At 41.6% G+C, this 20909-nt stretch overlaps 1 protein-coding gene across 3 annotated transcripts in view; it reads left to right on the top strand.

Annotated features, from left to right (window-relative positions):
- Positions 1-20909, top strand: part of LOC122786396 (RNA-binding motif, single-stranded-interacting protein 3-like) — a 270501-nt gene that overhangs the window by 61697 nt on the left and 187895 nt on the right. The gene's annotated exons all lie outside the window — the stretch shown is intronic.

Genomic DNA, 20909 nt, shown 5'->3' with positions numbered 1-20909 from the left:
CAGACACTTTTGGACAGTTTCCCTTGTCATTATCCTTGGAATTAATTGGTGTTCTGCAATCCATTAGATATGACTTTATTGGTGCGATGTGGTTTTCTAATGTAACGTTCACGGTGTGACTGGAACTCAGGCACGAGGCAAAATGTGGAATTTCATCATCACATTTGGATGTACACATTTGGAAGGTTTTTAATGCTCAGTGTTTCTTCCTCTTTTCGATGTATTTAAAAAGGTTTCACGCCAAAATGTTCTCGTTTTTTTTTCAACATTTACGGTTGCAAGTCCTTCTCATCATGCATGCTCAACGACATGCTGCAACGCACCTGAAGCACTTGCACGCAATGAGTGGAGAAATTGGATTGGATTTTAATATGATAACAATCACCGAGCGCTGGCTCCCGGTTACACACAGCATTCCGTTGATGTAATTCCTGTGATATACGTGTAAATGTGCAGATTTATTCACACACGCACTCCAGGTGCTTTTCAGTAAGAAGAAGAAACAAAAGGATCTCTCGGCGCTGACGCTGTTGTACGTGAAGGCGGTGTTGCAATCTCCTTCTGTTTTTCACTTGTTTTACACTGTTGTTGTCATCACCAACAAATGCTACCCTTACCACTGTCATTACCTACACTACACCCCCACCACCACCACCCCCACCGCCGCCCCTGAAAGAAAAAAGGGCCGTATTAAAGTGTGTTGTACAGTACAAACAAACAGGAAGTTAAAACAGAACATTCCACAGAACAGACATAAACACTCTGGCTGTGGTTTCGTCTTGCGGTGGAGCACATGTGTTTATTTTTCCTCAGAAACATTTTGGAAATATCACACTCTTGTCATCTCATCAACACGCAAGAGCCATTTTTCATGCCTTTGACCAAACCTGGGCTGTTTTGGAACTATTGTTTTTCTCCTGTGAAATTGGCATTCAAATGGCAAAAACACCAAGCTTTAGTGTGACTAGTAACAGTAGCTTCAGAAAAGGAGTATTCAACCTCAGTAATGTTTTTCGTAAGTTATTGTTAAGTTGTCAAGTAGTATTTCCACACAGTTGCTGGTTTTGCCATTTCTGCACTGTATTTTAATTGGATAGTATTCCTGGGTTATATCGGTAACGTCTAAGAAATGCGGCGACAGCCAGAGGCTGAAGAAAGCGTCATGTTTTCAGGTTATCTGTCCATCTGTCTGTTTTTGTGAATGTGATCTGGTACAAATTCAGTTGCACTCAAGGATGAAGTGATTAGATTTGTGGTGGTCAGAGGTTGTGATGGACTCACAAAACATGGTTTTAACCTTGTGAACATCAAATGACTTCCTCATATAACCTGTGTGTGTGACTGAAATTGCATTGGCCAGCAGAGGCTTACAACTACATGGTGATAATTCTCGTTAAAGTCTGCCCCTACAGTCACATGATCACCTCTGCCTGTCCAATGCACCATTTTTGATTATGGTGGTGTACTCGTACTACTATACTAAGCTATGCTATGTCACCTGTTGCTGGTGTTTGTGCAGCACCGCTGGAGGCTCAGAGTTAGGTGTTCCCTTAGGGCTGAATTCACAATCATCGGCCATAATACCCCGTTGTGTTGAGCCAAGAATATCACTGCTAGTTATTTTCTACATTCATCTAATGATTAAGGTATGATTTCCTATGATTTTTTGCTATCATGGAAGTTGAACAGATATATTGAGTTACTGAAATTAAAACCTCAAATTGATCACTTATCTAATTGGGGTAGTCCGTGATATCACTTTGAAGTCGAAAGAAAACAAAATCAGCAAATCCAGTGGGCTTTGTGACGGGCTGTTTTGTCTTTGTGTTCCATCATTGTGAGTAATACCGTTTCTGAGTCTGAGACAATCCAGGAAATGCGTACACATGGGCTCTTGAGTAGATTTAAAACAGACAACACAGTGTAGAAACAATGCAAAAATCCACAACAGATACTTCCTCTCTGTGGTCCTGTGCCTGTTTTTGGTTTTTGTGGGATGTGGGTTGGGCACAATTCTCACAGTGCCTGTCTAACCCTGCTTGGTTACAGATCACTATAGTATTCTCAAACACTTGCCCTGTCGTTGTGACCTTCTGTGTTCAAACTGAAGCAGTCTGTGTTGGCTTAACTGTCCCCGCTGGTCGTGGGACAGCGAGAACAGTTTTCTTTTCAACAGTTTTCATTTCGTCCCTGCAGAAAGCAATTCCCCCCCCCCACACTTTCATGTCCATGTTCTGGGCTGTTACAAGTCAACACTTTGGCCTTAAAGAGGATGCAAAGCATCTAGCTATCCTGTGAGTGACAGTAAACAGAGGCTCGCTTATACAGTAGGCTACTTTTTACCACTTTTCATGTGCATCACACAGTGAATATGGAACAAACAATACCAGACTTAGTAAAGAAACTCAAGCAGCACCCCCTCTGTTATTATAGCTGCTCTCTCCCCCTTCCTTTTTTGTCCCCTCTAAATGCTTATGTAATTTCAGTCATGTTAGAAACAAAGAAAGCCCCAACGAAAGGGAAGAAAAACAGAACTGATAGCACAGCATGTGTCAGTCCTCTCGGCTGAGAAAGGTGAGTAAATAAAGAAAAAAGAAAAGCAAGCGAGGATCCAGCAGAGATCAAGAAGCTTTGCCTCCAGTGGGTTTGTAATTACTGCGGAGGCAGATACATTTCCACTCTTAATATGCTGGGATGGAGGTCCCTCGGGGAGGAAGGTGATATGACAAAACAGCAGTCGAGACAAAGTCTTGTGGAAGTTATGGAATGCAGCAGAGAGTCAAAGAAAGACAAGAAAGTCTTTCTGTGAATTGACTGCAAATGTGTTTAGCTAAATGCCTTTTTGTGGAACGATAATTGCAGCATGGATTTTGTTTTCCAGCGGGTGTGGCATCCTCACAGTTTGAAGAAATCATAGGCAGGTAGAATTAGAGTTTTGTCGTTTTTGCACACACACCAATTAGTGATTTAACCCATGTAGTGAACACACACAAGTCAGGCGCAGGAGCAGTGGGCAGCACTTATCTGCACCAGTGAAAAGAGACTAAATACTAACGTTCCACTTGATTTAATTACAGCAGTGGAATAGCTCTAGTTATGCAGATGTGTATTAGTTGGTCCATTAGTCTAGTTCACGTTGGGATAGAGTGGATTGTCACAAAATAAAACAAAAATGCCCTGTGGTTGACATGACTTGTTGATTATCAGTGTTTGAAGAATTATTAAATATAGGAAGAGTTAATGTGAAGTTTCTTTGAAGCGCATAGCCTTGCCTGACAGAGGGTTTTTTTTTTTTCTGGTGTGCTGAGATTTGAGCATATTGACAAAGAAAAGAAAAATGTTTGATGCTGCCATTTTCTAAATGGTGTGACATTGCTTATTTATGGCTCAGAACAGTCATGGGAGACACATGGTGATAAAGCTCTGCTCTCAAACATGCACACTGAGTTTTTTCACTCATTTTCTCTGTTCTGACATTTTTTTGTATTTCGCTTTCATGCTTCTAATATTCTTTCCTCTCTGAAAGCATATTTGCAATGAGATCCCGTTAGCACATAGTCCCAAAGCAAATATTCAGATTTTGCCTGACAGTCAGTCTTGATTGTTTTTAATTGTTTTGTGTTTATCTGGGACTTTATTTTTACTTAGATGAAAGTCGTATTGTTCTCGGTGATAGATTTGTTTTTGAGAATTTTCTTCCACTTCTTTTGGCAAAGGTTTCGCTTCTTCTCCGTTGATCTCCCTGCGCTGTGCCTGCTGAACACGTCTCATTTTGACTGGGATCACTTGAGAGGCATCAGTCCAGTCTTTGTGTGACTAACCACTTCACGGGCTCAGAAAAGCTGAATCGGGTGGTGATTGTAGAGTTGGCTGCGTAGCACTTTCACTTCGGCATTCAAGAATGAATTGACTGGAAAGAGATAAACTAAAAGTTATCATGCTCCCTGCCAAACTGAGCGTCTTAAGTTGACATGTTCTGGAGCAAGCCACTTATCTTTGTGGCTCTTCCATGTGGGTGACAGCACATGCTAGTGAGACATGAGCTCATGATGTAAATCCACTTTATTTTCCTCCATAAAACCGTCTCCATTCCAGCTGAACCCCAGGGCTCTCTCATTTCAGAAGGTTCATTTTTCAACAGGTTATTTCCAAAGTGGCTAACATCCAGATATCTTCACTTTGGTATCTTCAGTCAGTCATTACTCATGTCTGTGATATTTGTTTTATTTGGATATCAGGACTGTTATTGTACAACGTAGTATTTTATTTTTTTAGCCTGGATTAATTACTATCTTATTGTGTACAATTTATGGTTGCAGTATTCTTGTTTCATGGTATACGCCAGTATTCAAGTGGAAGGTCATCATATCGTGTGAATTAGCTTTTTGTGGTATGAAAATGAAGCTGAACAGCTCAGTGTCACTCATCTGCATCTCTTCTTGCCATGGGAGAGCGGAGTGAGACAAAGAGAAACTTTAATCATTTAATATCCCAAAATGAATGTGATTGTCTGCACATGGTCAGTCCCAGTTCTCCAGGTTTTCCAGTTTCCTTCAACAGTAAAAAAAATAAATAAAATGCAAAGAGTAAGTAGACACTCTAAAGTGACCGTAGGTGTGAATGTATGAGTGAGTGAATGGTTGTTTGCCCTGTGATGGACTGGCGGCCTGTCCCGCCTTTCACTTCATGTCAACTGAGACTGGCTTCCTCATGCGGAGGATAAAGTATTCGACAATGAATGGATGAATGAATGTCTGCCAGGCTAGATAACCAGCCAGTTGAAGGAGGGAACACTTAAAACATGTGTGCCCGTCTTGGAGTCCACCGTGTTTCTTTGAAGATCAAAGCAGAGTAAGTGCAGACCCCGATGTGAGAGCCCGCATTGAGTCGACGCCCTGCTGCACTTCATTTCTCTTCACTCTTCACCTGCATATGTGAATGCAGAGCTAGGATAACAAATACAATATGTTTTCCTTTACTGGCATTGATGACAATGAACAATTATCTCTGAATAAAAAGGTCATTCCGGACAGTGAATCCTTCCAGTTATTATGTTGGTCTTGCACTAGCTATTGTCGTTGCCTCATTATACTTGCCAAGCACACAGTGGCCAATCATTCATTGTGAAGAAACCTGCTAGCAGGTGATTCCCAATTCATCTCCAGATTTCACAAGGCGTGGAATCTCAGAAAGAATAATAGATAATAGATAGAAATACAAAAGTATTATGATTAAACCGCTGATTGCAAAGTGATTATCTGCTTTGGTGTCAACGGTAGTTTTGATTGAAAACACAAAACTGGTTTTCTAACTATTATGACAGGGCTTCCAATGTTCTGTATGACATATTCATCAGGTCTTGTCACGTTAGTCCATCCCCATCACCTTCCGATGTGTTTCTCCTTGTGAGGCCCCGGTTTTGGCACAACCCTTGGTGTTGTGATTTGCTTAATTAGCCATAACTCACAAACAATCATTTACGCAGGCTGACAGTTGACACGGTCATTTAGCTGAATGAATAGCCTTCCTGCTGGCAACCGGCGTGGGCTCGTCTGCTGGCTGATGACCTGTACGAGACACCAAAGTGGCGGCAAGTTATGGAGTCACCCAGGAAGTCAGACTACTGAGATTAAGATGACGTGTTTGGAGGAGAGTGGGACGTGGATGGAGGGCAAAGATGCAATAGGAAAAATAGATTTGAGTATCTGCAAAGTACAACTTTCATATTTTGGAGGGATTCTCCAGAGAAGTACAGCAATAGTCGTGGATTCCTGATAGCAGGAGCAGATGCTAATGTGTATTGTACTCGTGTGGTGTGGCTTGGAGAGCTTTATGATAAATGACATAAGCTTACATTTTAAAGTGCGAGTCTTTTTCATCAGTCCTTGATTGAAGAGCACTGCTCAGTCCCCAAATACCGCAATGATTCATCTTTGCCACCAGCTAGAATGGGCTTTGTCTCAGTAATTAATTTAGCTCTCGGGACAGCAATTGGAATGAGTCGTGTCTTCAAGGCCTAATTAAAAGAAGATTGTCAAACATATTCTAGGTCACACAGCTTAGGATTTTCAACCGTTTAGGAGGGATTTTAGGCACCACCAACCTCGTCCTTCATGGGCTGTTTTGCTCGCTGATAGAGTGTGGGATACGGAGTGTACAACAAATGGATTTATTTGCTTTGTGTCTCAATTTGGAAATTGAGACACTCTATGTTTTGTTTATTATTGGCAGCTTGAGTCAATAACTCAATCCTTTCGTGGCCTTATGCCTTGGACGCTTTGTCTCCGTCTGACTAAGGAGGGTTTGGAATTTGCGAAGACATTTCAGGATTCTCTTTTTCGCGGTGAAAAGCCTCACAATTAACTTCTCACAATCCGCCGAGTGAAGAACCTAACTGTGCATGGATTCCGTGGGTTTAGGGATCAGTTTCTCTCGAAATAGTACGGCTGTGGTCGGGGGCCGCTGAAATTGGCACTATTCATCCTAACATATCAGCTTGAATGCGTATTTTATTGAACCAGTCAGAGTGACACAGATTGACAGGAAGGCAGTGTCTATCTTATCTGTCCTCATAATGAGAATCAATAACTTTAGTTACAGGCACAGCACACACACACACACACACACACCCTCTCTCTCTCATAGGATGTGAACAATTAAGCGCGAGCTGTCAGGCTTAGTGCCTGGGTCCATTGTAAGCGCTCTAAACCTGTTAGACTGTGACAGACCATTAAAAGGCTGCCAAGGCTTCCTTAATTTGCTCTAAGAGTGCACGCTGAGGCAGAGTGAATGAGGACTGAGCTCCTGTGTACGAACACGCATTTACGTCCTGTGACACTCCTTTGCAAAACCTGCGCTCCCCCCACGTTGACTGTCCTGCCCCGAGTTGTACAAACACACACAGCTTGACAATGTCAACACTGAGGCTCCTGCAACACCTTCATATTTATTTTGTAATTATCATTTTATTTATTTTTTAAGCGTGAAACCTTTTGAATCTTCTCTCCGATATGGAATATTTCTGTACATTATAACACGTTTTTTGTCATTGCTTTATCATTTATTGTTAAAATAATTCAAGCTGCTATTCCTGATGCTCATCAGATTCATATAGTTAATGTGCTAATGTCTGAAATGTGACTTTTTCTTTTATCAATCAATCAAGTCAGTCAAACTGGTGTTGTATTTTCTAGTTAAACCTGTTTTTGATTCAATCGAATTGCTTATTTCTATATAATCTTAAACATTCACATTTACATTTAAGCATTTAGCAGACACTTGTATCCAAAGTGATTTACAAAAGAGGAATAAGCTGCATAGAAGCAGTCTTGGAAAGAACTCCACTCGATATGAAGAGTGGACTGAGGGTGCAGAAGTGGATCAAAGTGCAGAACGAGTGCAGGGGAGGAGGGTAAGGTAAGTGCTAGGACAGGTGCTAGGCTCTTGGAAGAGCTGGGTTTTCAAGAGCTTCTTGAAGATAGACAGGGACGCCCTGTCTCTTCTGGTCATTAGTCGGTGGGAGCAGACCCATGAAGCGCTTTGTAGGCTAGCATCAGTGATTTGAATTAGTCTTAAACCACCCCCTCAGCTGCCATGCCAATACAATACTTACTTATTTTAGCTGAGGCAATTATTTCACAGGTGATGACTCATAGGCCGAAGAGCACATATACAACCCAGCACCAAAATTTCACTTTTCCTTACTGTTGCAACTCAGTGGTTTCTAACCAAACTATCATAGCCACTATGATAAGGCACTCAGTTTGTGGGGACAGCCATATGTATTTCACACTTCTGAATGAATTTGGGCAGATGTTTCACCTAGCAGGCATTTCCTGTCGTGACCAGAGCTTGGTGTTCTCCACCATTAAGAATGAAATGCCTCAGCCACAAAATCCTGAGTGCCAGACCACAGGAATACCCAGAATTTGACTGAACTTCCAAGACTCGGCATGTCTCATTTCCTATTTCACAAGAGCAGGCGGTCCGTACTGATTCCTGGCTGCAGTGTGCCTCCAGTCTTCATTTAGCAGCGGTTCGTGGTTGATGTAAGACGTTGGACACAATGGGAGATGTTAGAGAGAGAATTAGGAAGGGTTCTGGCAGATCTTAGGGGGATTTAAATGGGTGTCTTCCCTTGTTCAGATCATGTGGGCTGTCACATTCACACGTCATTGCTGGATTAACGCTGTTTCTTGGCCATGTCTAATAGGAAATTTGGAGCAACTCATCTGTGCAGGAAATCAGTTTGCACTTGTTACTTTCGGTTCAGGTGATTAGTCAATGACAGAGCGGGGCACGGGAACATAAATCACACATCCTGAGCTGTAGATGTGACCTTACTTCCGAATGCTTGGCCCTGATCATATCTTGGTTTTCAGCTACATATGCAGACACACTCGCACACATTGATATCTGTTCACAGATGGGTTTTCATACATGGAGGCCTGGGGCCATAGTATCGGCTTTAAAAACACCCGTAACATCTGTAAAACATTATAGCTGATTATAGTAGTCCTTCGGCGCAATCATGCAATATGGGCATGAGCGATGGTTGAACATGAACCGTATGGGAAAGTAGGAGATGTTGAGGCCTCGGCAATTGTAACAAAGCTGTGAGGCCCATGGCTGTGTACAGACAGGAAGGCACGTCAAATGTTATCATTTACATACAAGTGATGACGTTACATAACGCCTTAACCCAAAACTCTTTTCCTCTAACATTTATCCCCTAATAGCTGAACACAGTTGTGTGTGTGTGTGTGTGTGTGTGTAGGTTAGATCTAGGCTGTGGTGTTACACATCAATTTAAATATCAAGTTCTGGTATGAGTTTCACAGAATCCAGGAGAGGAAATGCCTCTTTTGAGGCTTACTCTGTGATGTCAGCAACTTTAGGACCACTTAGCCTGCGACGGTCTCTGGAGATTATGGGTATAAGTGGTTGTTGCTATTAAAAATACCCCCGTATGAAAAGAGCTTTGTTGTGCTTTAAACTTTTATTTTTTAGTGTATCCGTTCATCTCTGTTATTACAGTTTGCATTGCAGGCAGCATGAGGTAATATTGCTACCACAACCTATTGATTTATTTAATAAATGTCTTCCTATGAAGAGAAAGTTGTGTGTGCGGAATGGTGCATTTTTTAAAAAGAATAAATAAAATAAACAAAGACGAGGCCTTGTATTTCAGTGAGAGACACATAGATAAATAACACTTTTCTACATCTATAAATAAAACTATTTGATTAGAAAGTAATGAATGAAGACAGTTTGTTACAGTATGATAAAATGCACCACACGAGACAATATGATACACTTCAGTGCAACACAAGAAGTAATAAACCCCACCTTTATCAATCTTGTTTATATTCCGTGTTTGAATGTGTCAGGCGGTGTCAGAGCGGTGTGAGCGTGCTGCAACATAATCCCTTCAGACGATGCAGTGTGTCGCTTGCTTTTACTGCAAGCTGTTTTTAATATGTTGTCCACTTTTAATACTTCTGTCGGGAGTGCATCACGAGAGTGGCCACAAGATGTTCTTGGTGTTTTTTTCTTGTTTTCTAAGACATGTTCAGGCTGTAAGGACCCAAAGCAGAGTGTTATTCATGAGTGGTTTCGAATCTAACTGCACACTGCTTTAAATGCACACCAATGAGGCGTTCACAAGGACGGCTAAATTGTTTCTGCCGCCAGTGCACTCTGGAGAAAGTCTGTGTTTTATATGAAAATGAGTGAGCGCATAACACCGGGGGTTTGACTCCCTCCTCAGTCACTGGTCTCAGTTGCCCTGCTGTCCACCGTCAAACCTGACAAAGTCGTTTCACTTTGTTTGAAGCTTCAATTATGTCCTGCTCTGTTCCATGTCCCGGCTCCTGACAGGTGCCTGCCATGCATTCTTATTTCTTTGCAACGTGTCTCTCAAGGCCAGAACCTGTCCAGTGTGTGTTTCTCATTAATTACCCAGACTGTGGCAGCTTGCCGTCATCCAGTGCTTCCTGCTAAACTTTTAGGCCTTATCCTCACGGAAACACAACTTTCCCTATACGATCTTTGTCTTTTTCCTTCTGAAAGAAATTCTCTAAACACAGCATTGTTTCAAGAAACCTTCCCCAAAACAACTCCCGGACCTGAAACGAGAGTAGATGTGAGTATCAAAACAAAACAGCAATTGTGGAAATAAAACAGGAAATGACAGCATGAAACTGAAAACAATACAGTGAAATCAAAACAGGACTTGAAGAGCAGGAGCTGGATGTGACATTTTTATGATGAATAAGTCTAATTATAGTAGGTGAAGGTGGACTTACTGAAAGGTTGGACACATGAGGGTTAAAATGACTGTATATGTTGTCTCTGAATCTATGATTCTGTTTGATTCATTCACTAGTTTTACCGTCTGCATGTCTCAGCAGTATCGAAAAGGTCTTTATTGTTCCAGAGGAACTCGATTGTTCACATTTTCATTGTCTCTGTGAAGGACATAAAGTAAAGGTGCATGTTATTGCACACTTTGTTACTGCTATAAAGTAGCGCACTTTAATAGGATAAGCACCACAAAGTATCTGACCTCTGGCTGTGTCTTCACCTGGTCTTAAAGGTCTAGTGTGTAACGTTTAAGAGCGTTTATTGGCAGATATTTAATATACTAACCATAAGTATGTTTGTTTAAGTGTATCATGACCTACAATAGGCCTTTTATATTATTATTGCATTACACAAAGGATTTGTTTTACAGATGTTTCTATTAGGGCTAAAACAAATAATAGATACAGTGATTCTAAATCTATTTTGATCATCGGTTCATCCATTTCATTATTTTTTAAGGAATTAAGAGAAGTTTCTTTGCTCCATATAACAAAGAAATCATTCAAATTATCTATATTTTTCTACACTTTCTGACATTTTCTGGAGCAAAGGATTACTTGATTACATTCTCAAAGTACATCATCCTGAAAGTCTTACACCCACTGGTATCTTAATGTTACTCTGAAGACTTGCACCATCATGTAAATGCACTTTATTATCAAGTATACACTGTCTAGTACTCTGGTTCCATCTGGAAGTATTTCACTATTCAATTCCCATGAAGCTGTGTTGGACTTACCAGAGGGTTTTGCACTATTGCGCCAATTAATTGTACTCGAGTCCTAAATAATGTATTTCCCCTTTCTGTCTAAACTTAAACAGACAAAAGTTGTTCCTTCAGGATTAATTTGGAATATAAATCTCCTTTTAATTCAGTTTTTGTTTTCCCACCAACGCCTGAGGGAATTATCTGGATCTTTAGGTGGCGAATGGTCCACTATGTCCTCCAGCTTGTTACTAACGTTGTCTGTCTCCCATTTGCCATTTTGAAAAGATTAGCCCGCTGCCGCTGAATACGCTATGAGAGCAATGAGGGTGAACCATGAGCTGAAAGATAATATATAAAGCTCTACAGAATGAGAGAAACTATAAAGCCGGGGTGATAATTCTCTATACGAGTATCCCCTCGCTCATAAAATTAGTCATGTGATCTGTTGTGCATATAAAAACATTGATTACTGTCACTTTAAAGGTTAATTATCGGGAGGAAGTGGTGAGATCAATGCAGCTGAAAGAAATCCCTGTAGGTGATGGACCAGGTGGTCGGCTGTGCGGTCAGGGTCAACTGCTCTCAACTTTTCACAGTTTGAATCAAAACATGCTCAGAATGTTGACTGTGAGAGCAGTAAATCCCCGACAATTGCTCACTTGTGTGTGTTTTCTGTTGTTTAAACAAGTGCACGAGCAAAACGTCTTGTCTTTTAATCCGGCGTGTTTTTCTGAAGTGCTGAAGTGTGTGTCTTCTGCTCCGTCTCTCTGTTTTCTTTGTCTCCTGGGCTTCATGCTTTGCATGCAGAGGATGAGACACCGGGGGAGGTTAAGAGAGGAGCTGGAATGGAGTTCTGCTCCATTTACCACCCTGAAATATTCCTCTTAGAACGACACACTCTGTTTTCCCTCTCTCTCTCTCTCCCTCTCTCCTCCCTGCACTGTTCTGCCTGTCCCCCTCCTTTTCACTTCTCATCTCAGTGTGGCATGTGGTCATTTCACTTCATTCCAGGATGGCTTAGCAGTGCTTTAAAACATAGCTGCTGTCCACCCATCCCATCCTGCTCAATTGCAGACAGCATTGAGCTTCATAGGCCTTTACAGATCTCTTCCTGGTTGCGATAACTCTTCCCCTATGTCCAATCTCCATCTGCTCTGGGCAGAACCTTCACCACTTTTCTCTTATTGCTCCACTATTTCACTCTTCCACCTGTGTGCGTCTGACATACGTGCCTGTGAACACAAAGTACAGCAGTATCTTCTCATCTATGAAGTTTCCTATGCATTTTCCATAAAGCATTCACACACACACACACATCCCCCTGTGTTCTAAAGCCGAGGTTGCCAACCTTTTTTCCTTGAAGCCCCCTTTGCTTGTGTCCAGAACAAACCAGGCCCCCCCGACCCGAACCCTTGTCCAGGGCACGCACACAAAAAAGAATAAAGTTAAAAGTTCCTATGCAAAAATAAACAGCAGTTGTAGTTTTTTCTTCCTATTCTCACAGTGTCCTGTGCTTCCATTAAATCAAAACTAAGATATGGCCTTGTTTTCTTTCTTTTTGATCCCGGTAAGTCTTCGGTACTTTGACGTTTCTCACACAACAGGAACGTGATCAAGTGTTGGTGATAAATTGCTTAATAAATTGAAAGGTGGACCAAAAGAAATTCGTTTTTATTTAGTTTTTATTTAGTTTTTATGTGACACTTCTTAGTGTCACAAACATAATTACATTAACCTCACAACCTCACAAATGCCCCCTCCATGTGATCTCTGGCGCCCCAAGGGGGGCTTGGACCCCAGGTTGGGAACCATGGTTCTGAAGTGTAAGCACGCTCAAATAGGGAGAAGTAAAAGTAGCACAAAACAGATAAGGATGACCGACTTTGCGCTTGAATCTGCTCAGGGCATTTCCACAATGAATAAAACAAAGCGCACATCATAGACTCGGAGCACTGCGCTGTGATTAAGCTTTGATAGGCTTCTTTCCAAATCTGTGAGTTCTGTCTCGTTTTTCATTTTCTGACTTCCTCGTGCAGCGAAGATTGTGGATTTTGAATATTTTGGCTCAGCAGGACCACATGGAAGACATCTATTGTTAAAACCCACTCACACACACACACCGCTCTCTTTGCCTGTGCAGCACGTAATTCCTTATTATGCAAAGATTTTCTTGGCAGCATCTCCTGCTCATTTATGCTCTTCGTGGCAATGGGAGTTTCGCTGGTTCACAGAAGCACATGGCCGGCATTCCATTGTCAGTTTTCAGTGTGTTGTTGGATCGTGGGTTTCCATCAGGTCACACAGGAAGTCGGACCTCTGGGCCCGTCTGAGGGGCTTTCACCTTTTGTGTCCGCGTAACCTTGACCTTCCTGTGTGAGCCCGGAGATTCCTCCGAGACGCTTTGCATCACTTACTACTTTTCCAGATGAGTATAAACACATGCACGCACACACACACACATTCATGCATGCAGGCAGTACTCACTTCAGTGACTTAACATTTATGTAATTTACGTTTATCAGCCGATTCACATAAATGCAGATATGCACGCACGCACACACACACACACACACAGCTGGGTGTAGGCGTCTTTCCTGTAGTACAAAATCATTTGGAACACGTGCCGTCTTTTCTCAGAATCTTCTAAATCAGGAAATAAGTTGATCGCTTGTTTATACATTTCACATTTGGAACACATGTCTAGTAAGTGTACGCAATTAACTCTTTTAGGTCCACTGCCCGTCCCTCGTCGAATGTATAGTAAGGGGTTACTGTGAGTCATTTCTACTCATGCACATCTGGTCTCATATTTCCTCCCCATTAGGCCTGCATTGCTCTCTTTTGTGTTGTGATAGAAGCTAATGACTGGCTAGAGATCTGCCTGGTGTTCTTCAAATGTCTCAGTGCAGAGCTGGTGGTCTAGATTCAATTTGGTCCTTTTTTTTCTCTGTATATTACAAGTATTAGATTAAGAGACAAAAGCAGGTGATGAGACCTTTATATACAAAGAAATAAAAATAAGCAGAGGTATCCTGGTTCCTCGCCTATATCACTTTGCTCTTTGCACTGTGTAAAATGATACTCTCGAAGGGGGAAAGTGTTGAATTTCCTCTGGCTGTCATCCTTTTGTGCACTGATAAGAGTGTATTAGGAAACTGTGTGTCAGAGATTTGCTGAAGTTACACACATACTGTTAAAATATATCCTCACAGTGTACAAATGGAGGGCAGAGGGTGTTGTTTCTTTTGTTTTTGTTTTTTTTGCCTTGTGTGTGGTTCGTTGTACAGTCAAAGTGTCAGATTACAACGTTTCAGGAAGGAGGCTTGGGTGAATTAGGCTTAGTTTGACCATTTCCTAGCACAAGAACTTAACTTGGATTAGAGATTAAGGCTGTGTCTCGGTTTATTCGATACATTATCCCAACACAGGGGTGACAATACGGTATTTTGTCATATATTAAAATTGTCTTGTGCAATATTGCTCTCTCGAAGTAACACTATTATCACCAGCGTTAAAATACAGTGACGTAAATAGGTCGAGCAAAGTCAGCTACAGGCTTTTCACATAATGAAAAAGCAAATGATTTATTCCCAATAAGATCATTTGCTCTCTCATCATCCTCCTCTTCCCCAGAGAGAAGGTGACTCTAATTATCATTTCATTTATTATAATTTTTTTGTTATTTGTTTCATTTTCTACACACTCCAGTCTAATTTTCTCAGCTCCACTCCGATTTTTGATTTTCGGAGAAAATTCTCCGAAGGTTCCCCGCTTGATTCTCCTGTGGTTGATATGGAAAGATTTCCAAATGTTCCCCTAACGTTAGTTTTTGGTTGCACATTCAGTTCCCAGAATGTTACTTTCTCACAACCTTCATACAGCATTTTGAGAACGTTCCCCTTTTGGTTCCCAGAACGCTCTGGGAACGTTACCTTTTGGTTGTGGGAAGGTTCCCCGCTTGATTCTCCTGTGGTTGATATGGAAAGATTTCCAAATGTTCCCCTAATGTTAGTTTTTGGTTGCACATTCAGTTCCCAGAATGTTACTTTCTCACAACCTTCGCACAACCTTTTGAGAACATTCCCCTTTTGGTTCCCAGAACGCTCTGGGAACGTTACCTTTTGGTTGTGGGAAGGTTCCCCGCTTGATTCTCCTGTGGTTGATATGGAAAGATTTCCAAATGTTCCCCTAACGTTAGTTTTTGGTTGCACATTCAGTTCCCAGAATGTTACTTTCTCACAACCTTCATACAGCATTTTGAGAACGTTCCCCTTTTGGTTCCCAGAACGCTCTGGGAACGTTACCTTTTGGTTGTGGGAAGGTTCCCCGCTTGATTCTCCTGTGGTTGATATGGAAAGATTTCCAAATGTTCCCCTAACGTTAGTTTTTGGTTGCACATTCGGTTCCCAGAATGTTACTTTCTCACAACCTTCATACAACATTTTGGGAATGTTACCTTTTTTGGTTGTGGGAACATTCCCTGAAGGTTCCCCGCTTGATTCTCCTGTGATTGAACATCCCCGTAACTACTTTTGTCACAACCTTGATACAACCTTTAGAGAACGTTCCCCTTTGGTTCTCAGAACGTTATCCTAACGGTGGGGAATCAAACGGCCAAACAACTGCTGCCAACTAGTGGTTGGAGGCTTAAGCACAACACAAAAACTCTGTCAGAAAACAAAACATCAAACAACCCCATTAAAACAGTGCTTCACTATGGTCTTACTATTGGAGAGTGACACCAACATTTTAAATGCAAGACAAGTTTTTGTCTTTGTGTATGAAAATCAATTTGAACGGTCGAAGTTATTTTTAATCACACATGCAAATGTGTTAATTGGTTAATGTTGTCGTGGGAATGAGCTGCGGAAAAAAAACAGCATGAGGACAAAGGCTGCTGCAGTGGAGGAAGAGGGGTTTCCACCCTCTTTGACGAGCCCTCTGTGGTATGACGAATCAGTTTGTGACTGGAAATATCATCAACATTCACTCGTGTTTTCTGGAACTATGATCACAGGATATCTGCTGTAACAACCCACACACAAAGATGTTTGGTCTGTGGCTGATGTCAGTGTTGCAACAGCATCGACTAAGTCATAGTTGGATGAGTCAGTGAGTTCATCTTTCACTCTATCATGATCAAATTGCCCCAGGGTTGCCGATTGGTCAAGTAAGATTAGTACTAGGTCCACATTAAAACATGAAAACTGACCACTATACCAGAAGCTTCTCTCCCCCCCCCTCCTTTTTTGCTCTCCTTTAATCTTCCAGTCCTCCTCTCCCACTACCCCCTCCTCTGGTTCTGTGCCAGCCTTCCCTTGAATTCCAAGTCTGGTCCTTTTCTGGGAAACACCCATGATAGGACTGTCCAACAAAACCACCACAGAAAACAAAGCCCCCTGGTTTCTGCAGCAGAACAGCAGTCGTTGCCCTCCCTCGGGGTGGAGTCGAGCTGCAGGGGCGACATGGTTGTGGACTCTCTAGGAATTCTAACCGGATGGGAACCTTGTGTAACTCCTCACTGTTTGTGTGCTCAGCAGACAGCTTATTGTTCTCTCTTAGCTGTCTGCTTTTGCACTGTAATTTTCCGCCTTCTCCGTTTTCAATAGAGATTAAGGACATTAACTGAATAACTGTTGTTGTCACTGCAGTCGATGAACAAAAGGGCAGCTCTTTAGTGCCACTTCAGCTCACTAATATCTCCATGAACGATGATACAATTGAAATATCTAATTAACAAGAATAAAAAAAAAAAAGCTTGTATTTATCGCCTTGCCAAGCTGCAAAGTAAGTTTTCGACTGACCTGGTTAATTAAGGGCTAATTAAAAACTACCCTAACACTGTCTTAACTGCTCTGGTGCCGACCAGAGGCCACGCTAAAGTTCTCCAAGAGAGATGCTTGCATTCTTTAGAGGGAAATTGCATCTAGTCAACACCTTCAGGGGCCTGACAAGCTCTCAGCTGTGTATCTCTTGTTTTTTTAAAGTCCTGTGAATGACTCACTTGTGCTCTCAATATAGAAAGCGAATCAACAAGCATCAAAGGGAGACCTGAGAACAGAGGAGCAGCAGATGGCTTCAGCTGCATTGTATGAAAATGTTTGACAAAGTCGGCTGCGGATACATGAACAACGCCGTGATTATTCAAAACAGCAGCGAGATGCAGATTTAGCTTTACTGTGATGAACCCGCTTGTAAATCAGACCAGAAAACACACAGAGTGCAGTTTGAAACAGTTCTCAGTGGCAGATATAGTGGTGAGTTGCCATGATAATTGCTGTTAGTGGTTTTGCACTCTTCCCTTTGGCCCTGCAAGCTTTTTTCATACGTACAAAGCCCACTTATTTCACACTTATCAGCAGTAGAGACCATATGTCTGTGAAATGAAACACTAGGGGCGACTGTGGGTTGGTTGTGGGTTTGATTCCCGGCTCCGCTTGGCAAGACGCTTAACCCCATGTTGCTCTTGAGGGCTGTGCCGGCAGCATGTGAATGGGTACGAAAGATGATTGATAGAAGATTGACACACGATACCAATAATATCGCGATACAACGATTCTGTGATAATCGATACATTGAAAGACAATCATATACATAAGCGATACATCGCGGCATCAGTTTAACTGAAGAAAACAAAACGTTAATGTGAAAAGCTACAAGTGCAGGATTTCTCTGTTTATTCACAACATAGAGAACAAAGGTCATATGTATTGAACGTGGGTGGAGCATCTCTTAACGTAGCCCAATTTTCCTTTCATCAAGTAGCGACACTGGCAGGGACTGTTTAGTTTAGAGTGCCTTCATTTGTTAATTAAATATCAATATTTGCCCTGACATATCGATTACCGCTTTGCACAAGGAAGGACGACGATACATCACCAAAAGGATAGTTTGACCCACACCTACTAAATACAGACTAGTCAACAATAATTACTCGGACACCACAACTACAAACTGAATATCACAGAACGTCACAGTGTCTAATCACTTGATGAGAGGGGAATAAAATATTTTTGAAATATTTTTATTTGGTCCAAATGGTTACAATTATAATTTCAGCAAAATGTGACTTTAAAGCTGAAAATATATGTCAATGGCAATGGGGTTATTTTATATATGGTAGGGTTGACTTTTCTGTCACAAAACAGCACAGACTATATGAAAAAAAGTACCTGCATTGTCATGTACTTTGTGTTATTGCTGTGTCTTATCTAACCATACCATACAAAGGTTGTCTGTTGCCTCTTTAAATATCAAAAAATATATCAAAAAATGTGGTGTAATTGACAACGCAAGGTGTTGTAAGGACTTTATTGTAGATGTCAGAGTTTACACAGGATTTTCATTAAAGAATAAATTCAGCCTAAATGTTTCATGTCCTGTGCCCAAACCACAACAACACAGACATTACACTGAAGGAAAAAGGTGTTGCATTAGTGTTTTTCTTTCTTTCTTTTCTAACTTGCAAATGACTTTTTCCGTGACATCTGAAGTGTTCCGACCACTGCGCCTCCATCAGGGCAAAACACACGTCCACCGTCTTCAAAGTCTGACAGCGTTGACATTTTTTTTCTTCCCATACACTGCACCTCTGTTCTCCAGGCATTTAATGTGAAGTTACCTTTAAAAAGTAAGCTCATACCTGAAGACTCTGAAGTTCACATCGGCCCGTTCTCGTGGTGGATTCTAGTGCTGGCTGCAGGGACACAGGTCAAGTTCTTTAGTTTCCAGAGTCAAGTCTCAATTCCCGACTTTTAATTCTTAATGGTTGGACCGATGAATATTAATGGTGCAGTTGACCAGTGTGATGTGTAACGGTCGTCTCCTGTGTTTCCATCCTGTGTGTGTGTGTGTGTCGACTCATTTGAATGAGTGTAAGAAAAAAAGTTTGCAGTCATAGAGCGGGAGAGGAATATTTTGTATTTCTTTCACTAAAGTATAGATTTCGGTAAAGTCTTTTGCTCATTATTATTTTCAGTATAGATTCATTAGAAAACAGTTTAGATAATTGTTTAATCTAAATTGAAAATGAAAAATATCTAAAGTATAATGGGGGAAAACGGTACTGAACAATCGCACATTTTGCAATAATAGAAGAATATATCGGTATAATTACATATTGCAGCCATAAACAGGCCTTTTGGTTTGATGTGGACAAAGTTTGACCTCTTAGATTCTTTGCTCTGCTTTACTTCTTGTCTGGTGAGTAGTAGGTGTAAATCCAGATGTGCTGAGCCTCAGCTGTGTGATACAGAGATGACTTTATGTGGCGGCTCCGAGGACACACACAGAGGAATCAAGGCATATTATTTTTCTTCTGCCTCTGTGCTTCTTTCAGGATCCATCTCCCCGTGTGACTTGCTTTATTTTCTCTTTGTGTCCCTCCTTCTGTTTGTCTCCCTGTTGGCCTTTGTCCATCATACTTTCTGCCTCTTGCCTTTGATGTCGAGGCTGTCAGTTTGATAATCTATAATAGATATCAGATTGGTTTCTTCCCTGTAGACAAAAGTGGCCTATTTTCTTTTGGACTTTGTTTTGGTCATTGAGAATCGTCTGCTGGTCTTGCACTGGAACGTCTTACAGCCATAAAGTGTGCACAGAATTGTGCGTTTAGATTCTGAAAACAACTTTAAAACTGCAGTATTTCCATTCTTTTATATAAATGATTGAGTTAATTGAATAGTCAGTACAGTCTGCAGTTGCTCAAATTGAGTTTCACACTCGTGAATGATAGGTAAATATCGTTTCCTCATGATTTTTTTTTGTACCCGCGCTGTCAAGAAATACAAAACCTAAACTCATCACAGTCACGAGTCTGTTTTCAGATGTGAAAATTGCCAAATAATTATGTTCAGTGGAGTCCAGATATTTCACTCATCGCTGCAGATTCCTGCAGAAGTTATGGCAGATGATTGAAATGAAAACCAGGCTGATTTGCTAATAGCAAAAAATGAGGCTCCTGAACTTGTGGCCTGAACATCACTGAGTGGATTCCAGTTGACTTCTTAACTGCACATGTGGATGTGGGTTTGCGTGATTGCGTGATTGTGTGTGTGTGTGTGTGTGTGAGAGAGAGAGAAATAAGGGCAGGGGCTTTCTGAGCGTAATGTTTTCACGTCTCTGTGTTTGATCTCGTTGAGATGATGATTGTAGAATTTCTCTTTACGAGTGAGGACTGACTGCTCGTCCAAGCTTTGTTTCAAACTCTGAAGACTTTCTTTTACAAAAGTCCCATTAAAAAAAAGGTCTAATTTCAGTCTCTGAATTATGAATTGAATTTATTTTTTGGTTATAAACAGCAAAGTACAACAATTTAAATATACATTCACACAGATCACACAATACGCCTCCTTTTATTAAACTTACTAAACTAAACTACTTTTCTTTTATTTAGCTTATGAGAGTGTGTTTTTCAAGTGGTAGCTCCACATGCAGCCAGTAGGGGGAATCGACTCCTTGTGCTGCTGCCGTGCCCTCCTCTCCTCTCCTCTCCTCTCCTCTTCTCCTCTCTTGCCTGCGTTCTCCCAGGTTGTGGAAACACTGCAGCCCGCTGGTCTGTGTCTGGATCCCTCTCTCGCACAAGACCCTCCTACCGGCTGGGCTAGGGGAAGGAGGAGGCTGCCGCTCTGCTCGCAGCCTCGGACGAGCCCCCTCTACCACCCTGTCAGTGTAGAGGAAAAGGAGAGAGAGAGAGAGAGAGAGAGAGAGAGAGCGAGAGAGGGGCTGAGTGACAGAGAAAGCACACACACACACAAGAGAGAGAGGGAGAGAGAGCAACTGTGTGACAGAGGGAAAGAGAATGAGGCAAGCTGCTTAGAGGAGTGAGAGAACCAAG

The sequence above is a fragment of the Solea senegalensis genome, linkage group LG20 (assembly GCF_019176455.1).
Source record: "Solea senegalensis isolate Sse05_10M linkage group LG20, IFAPA_SoseM_1, whole genome shotgun sequence".
Classification (NCBI taxonomy): domain Eukaryota; kingdom Metazoa; phylum Chordata; class Actinopteri; order Pleuronectiformes; family Soleidae; genus Solea; species Solea senegalensis.
This window is presented reverse-complemented; position numbering and strand designations above follow the sequence as displayed.